Here is a 5984-nt window from a genome sequence, read left to right on the forward strand (position 1 = left end):
TTGTAAAATGTCTACATGATACAGTAAAAATGATTTCAGGGCACAAACAAAACTACAGGAGATCTTTAACCCTCTGTGGTCCAAAGAAAGGATAGGGCCATCAATAAGACCCAAGGGGATTAAAGATGACTGTAGAATATTAATCCTAAAGTCTTAGGCCTCTGAATGATTTTTACTAGTCCATTTTAAAAGGAATTTCTGCTTCACTTTAATTTTAAGACTTTAACAAGTTAATTTAACTTTATTGCTGGAAAACCTATACCACAGACAAATTATGATTTAAAGTGTTGTACATGTCTTAAAACATGCTAGTTTCTCTCATTTCTTTATTCATCTCTGTTCTGCAGTGAATTGTCAGACAATGCCACACTTAGTTAGCTTTTTCCATTATGTGAACCAAACTATGTGGACGATGTTGTAGCCGTATGCAGCCTAAATAAGCTGCTGCTATAACAGCCTCCACACTTCTCCAGATTTCCCACAAGATTTTGTAACATAAGTGAGGTCCAACATTGATGTTGGGTGATAAAGTCATGCTCACAGTCTGTGTTCCAGGTTTTGGATGTGGTTGAGGTCTGTGCAGGCCAGTCATGTCCCTCCACACCAAAGTGGGAAACTAATTCTTTACGGATCTGCCCTTATGCAATATGGGTTTAAGTCACACAGCTTTGAAAAGTATTGACTGAAACTAAGGGATGTCATCCAAATCAATAAAATCAGCCACATGTGACTAAAAGTACAGAAAACTGTCTGGACTGCAGCTCCAAACATCATCCACAAGAGGGCGCACACTAGCTTAATGTGATAAGCAGCACTGCACTGCACTTTCTCTCTCCTGTTTCCCAAAAACAGCATCACGAGTTGGGGTAAACAAAGAGGCTTTAGGGGTGAATAACAGCAGCTGGGAGAACATGCTGGCTGGATTCCTTTTGTGTTGTTGGGGTCACAGCGTTGTTCCAGTGAGCTGAGCGTCAGCACTAACAGCAGCTGGCATGCCCTGGGCTCTTACTGGCAAATCCCACTGAATCATCAGCAAGCTGCGCCTCTTTGTCCACAGGTTTAGCTGAGCTCTTTGACCTTCTTCCTGCACTCCTATCAGCTTTGTTGACGCTCAAGTCATTCTGTAATATAATGGCTTTTGTTGTTGTTGTTGTCGTTTCAAAAATGTGTGTAAGCATAAAAGTAGATAATGCATTTATTTTGTTAGTATTTTTTACTTAATTGTGGCCTCAGGTTACATCTACTATCATTTGTTACAATACCAATTATTAATAATTTCTATGATATTATGAGCTTTATCTTCATCTTCTCAAACATGCAATATCTAAATTATTACCACTACTGCTTCAAATATTTATAGCTGTATCAGATTTTTAGAAGGTTTGAAAAAATATTTGTGCTTTGAGTCTTTTGTGGTTTAGAATCACTTGCACTCCGCTGAAACTGTGACGTAAATGTTTTGAATACAGGAGCAGTGTGCAGAAATCTCATATCATATTTATACTACCACTAATTACCAGCTGAACCAATCCTTAAGTCACAAGCTCCAGTTGTTCTAATCATGTAAGAAAAGAGTATTTATTGTATCTGAAGTGAGTGTCTATGCCATGGACAGTGTTGAGCAGTTCAGAGCCTCCATTGTGTATCAAAGGTAAAATAAAAATATTTTAAGTGAGGTAGCTGATTCTACTCAGCTTAGTTAAATAAATTTGTTACTGCGATTATTGTGGATATTATGTCAAACTTAGTGTTCTCTGTATATTTACTGACTATACGTGTCTTGTTAATGCTGCATTTAAAGCTGCATCTCCAACACTGGCGTCTTGCACCATACATGGTGGACATGCACATATTCATTTTAAAAATGAGCTACAACTTCTACATTTAGCAACCAAGCATATTAGAATATACCATTAGTCATATAATGTTACAAGCATGACATCAGGTTAGAGAAACACAAATGACTTCTGATTTGACTGATCAAATCTGACATTATTTCTTTGAGGAATGATTTGAGATTGAAAGACGAGATTCAGACTTCATATTTATGTCGAGCACAATCTTTTTTTATTGAATTTCCAAAGAACAGAGATGGAAAACAAGAACTAAAAGAGTGACAGTCTAAAAGTTGGTAACTTGGCAGAAAGAGCCCACATTGGAGTTTGGGCCTGCCCATTCTGCGAAGCGGCGGTACTCTCCTCTTTCCAGCAGGTACTGGTGTCCACAGTAGTTGGGAAGCTCGTAGAAGATCCAGGCACCATCCTGCACCTGGGCCGAGTGAACCTTGTGGAGGTGCCAGTGGTCAAGCAGGTTGCTCAAATCATCAGTGCGCTCCATCATCTGACCACTGAAGTCGGGACACTCGTAGACACAAACCCTAAACACACCACTGGAAGTCTGCAAGACGAAGACAGATAATTCAGTTAATCCCTGCACAAGGGGTGAGCAACAGCTATGATAGTAAAAATCAGAGAAAATATACAAAATACTTCAATGCACCTGCAAGTGTTCAGGGTTGCTGATGTGACACTACAGTACATGCATCACATTTGGGTTTATAATTACATTGACTGAGATTTATTGGCAAATACGAGGCCTGTTTGCTTGGTTTCCATGTTATGAAGCATGGACATTTTGGAGCTTTCCAAAGTTCTGACCTCAGAATTACAATTACATCACTATTTACAAGTCAGAGACTCATCAATAAGAAAACTCGGATTTTCAGTTAAATGTGTCTCCAATACACTGAATAATAATCAATATTTAACAAAGGCTAGAAACTTTCCCTGAACCTAAATCAAGTTCTGAATGCCTGAACATAATCATAAAAATGAAATGAAAGTGACTCACGTTTCTTATGATCTGGCAGGACCTGATGCTGTCGCTGTAGCTCATCCAACGCTGGTAATCAGAGTACTCCCCTGTGGTCAAAATGTACTGGTAGCCCAGGTAGTTGACTCTCATTCAGGATCCAGGCTCCGTTCTCCACACAAACAGAGTTACAGCGGCTGAAGTGAGCATTAAGCTCAGGACAGTGATGGTTACACTCATAGTAATGACCTTGTTTTTGTCTTCATAAAACACGATCTGGAAGAAGACAGTGGTTGTTCAACTCCTTTGTCCCTCATGCCACTCCTTTGTCCCTCATGCCATCAGGCTCTACAACTCCTCACTTGGGGGAGGAGGAAATAGAGTAAAGAGGACAGAAGGGAAAGAGTGGTAGTTTACTCACTGTGCAATAATCATCTGGACACTCTTCTTTCTTTCTTGGCGCCTTGCACCATACATGATGGACATGCACATATTCATTTTAAAAATTAGCTACTTCTACATTTAGCAACCAAGCATACTGGAATACACCATTAGTCATATCGTGCAAGTGCAATATTCTAATTAACTGCTAAGTTAATTTAAGTCAATCTTACTACATAACTGGTCATTTATCCACTGCAAAATAACACATGCCATACACAGTCCTCTATATTTATCTATTTATCTATATTTATTCTTCATACAGTTCTCTACATTTTTTAAATCTGATCCTATTTTACTTTATATATTTAGAGTTTACTGCTTAGTGTTAAGAGTTTTATTGTTCTATTGTTTACTTTATACATTTAGCTAAGAGTTTTACTGTTTACTGTTAAGAGTTTATTGTTTACTGTCTACTTTATATATTTAGCTAAGAGTTTTACTGTTAAGAGTTTATTGTTTACTGTCTACTGTTTACTTTATAAATTTAGCTAAGAGTCTTTTGTTTATCTTATATTGTATTTTTTTCTTATCTTCTTTATTTTGTATACAAGTGTCTGTATGCTACTGGAAATTCAATTTCCTTGAGGGAGTCATCCCAAAGGGATCAATAAAGTGCAGTCTAAGTAAGTTCAGTGGAAATTCTAAAGTAAAATATATGATATACAGCATAATAAACTGTCTGTGTCCTAACACCGAGCACAATTCTGAATATTATCCAGTTCAGAAATGTGCTGTGCCATGTACTGTGACTCTATTTGGTAAACAACAGTGATCTAGCATGCAAATGTACGGAAGCCCTAAAGGGTCATACATACATACATTTTATTCCACCCGAGATAATTAATTTGAGATCTCGAGAAAACAAAACGATAGCCTAGTGTATTAAATCATTGCATGAAACATAATTTAGTGTAGCAATGTCAACTGCTGTCAAGTGAGCAGATGTTCGTCTTTTTCTGATTTCAAGTGCGCCCGTATTACAGAATGTATGGCAAATGCATGTAGTCCATGATACGGAGCAAGCAAACCTATTACGCCACTGTAAAATCCCTTTGATCCATAGTTTCTGACAAAGGTTGATACACTTGATCTCAGGACTGGAGGGAGGATTAGTCAAAGTGTATCACCCTTTGTCAGAAATTATAGATCAAAGAGATTTTACAGTAGAGTAAATATTGTACATAATGCCCTTTTCAATTCAAAATAATGAACGTTGAGGATGAATTTCTCCAAAATGATACAGTACATATGCTTTATACTGAGTGAGTGAACAGTCAGGATGGTCCTGCTTATCTCGTTATCACGGGAAAACGGAGGAAATTATCTCATTATGACAGAAAAACGGGTGGAATAAAATGTATGACCCTTTACGGCTTCCGTACAAATGTATCAAATCAAGCAGCTGTAACAATTTCAGGCACAGCTTGAATTTGAGGAGGTCAGGACTCCAACACTTGAAGAGTAACTTTATTGCTACCCGGTAGAGGTAGAGGGTAAAGTCACTCTTTATGCACATGTGAGTTCTGACCTCTTCAAACAAATCAAATAATGTAGACACCTGATCACAAGCATCATCTGCTTGTCCCCCTACCTTTCCCACGGTCCATGTTTAAGCCTCACACCGAAAATACACAGCATGCGGAGCGGCTGCAGAACGGCTGCGCTCCGGAACGACTGCGTACTCCGCCGTCCGCCAACTCACACATAATCCGTTTGCGATACGCTCAGGTGTGTCTCCGCCAGCTACTGAGCGCCGCGAGAACGCACGAGATCTCGTGAATTCACGCATAATCGTGCGATATTGCCGGCTGTAGTCTCTTTGAATCCTGCAATGGCATTCCACACCGAATCTTTTTTCTGGAATCCTTATAAAAAAGATGTGAGATGTCATCAATGATTACGCCTGAAAACCCCTCACCTGTTGACTTCAGGTCGGCCCTGCCCATTATGACGTGTTCTTGTTTTATTTTTAAAATCAACCCGGGGTTTTATTTTGTATTTTGTAGCCGATTTCCTTACCCGCACAATCTGCTCTGTGCTGAATTTATGCGCCGTGCTCTGGCGTCTGTGAAAAACAGAAGCTCTGCGTATGTGTTGCGGAGGGCTGCCGGACGCCGCAGTCGTTCCGGAGCCGTGACGCAGCGGGGACGGAGACTGTGTGAGCTGACACATTGACTAAGATTGAAACGTATCGGCTCCATCGCCGTGGCTGAGCCGTTCCGCATGCAGTGTATTTTAGCCTTGACACTGACTTTCAATAACAGTTTGTAAATGCCAACGTTCACACAGAAAGTACTACCTGCAGGCCTGGTCCAGGTGTATATATACGGTGTATGGGGGCACACTTTACGCACTGTTAAGTTCATCATTGTCATTTTAATTGCCTCAGCATTTATCATCCGCACAAAGGTTGTTTAGTCATGATTGCATCATGTGACCTTTTGATGTTAGTGCCTGATTCCAGAAACCGTATACCGATTCAATTAAAATGTCTCCTCTGCAGCTGGCACTGAGGCTGATGTGGTGAAGTTGGCTAGTGGCCACATAGTGCTGTGTTGCACTGTAATGTCTGTGGTGCACGCACAGGTGCATTCAGACTATCATGCTCCACCCACTGCCTGCCCATCCACACTGCAATATACAGTCAGCAGACTGCTCTCAGACAAGCTCTGAAAGACTTGATGGGCTGAAAAGTCTGAAGTTGAAGAGAGTTTATATATATATATATA

General features: G+C 39.9%; 1 pseudogene; it reads right to left on the reverse strand.

The window, feature by feature from the left end:
- Positions 1–2121: 2121 nt before the first annotated feature.
- Positions 2122–5984, reverse strand: part of LOC104938507 (gamma-crystallin B-like) — a 4245-nt pseudogene continuing 382 nt past the window's right edge.

The sequence above is a fragment of the Larimichthys crocea genome, chromosome XVIII, assembly GCF_000972845.2.
Source record: "Larimichthys crocea isolate SSNF chromosome XVIII, L_crocea_2.0, whole genome shotgun sequence".
NCBI classification, from domain to species: domain Eukaryota; kingdom Metazoa; phylum Chordata; class Actinopteri; family Sciaenidae; genus Larimichthys; species Larimichthys crocea.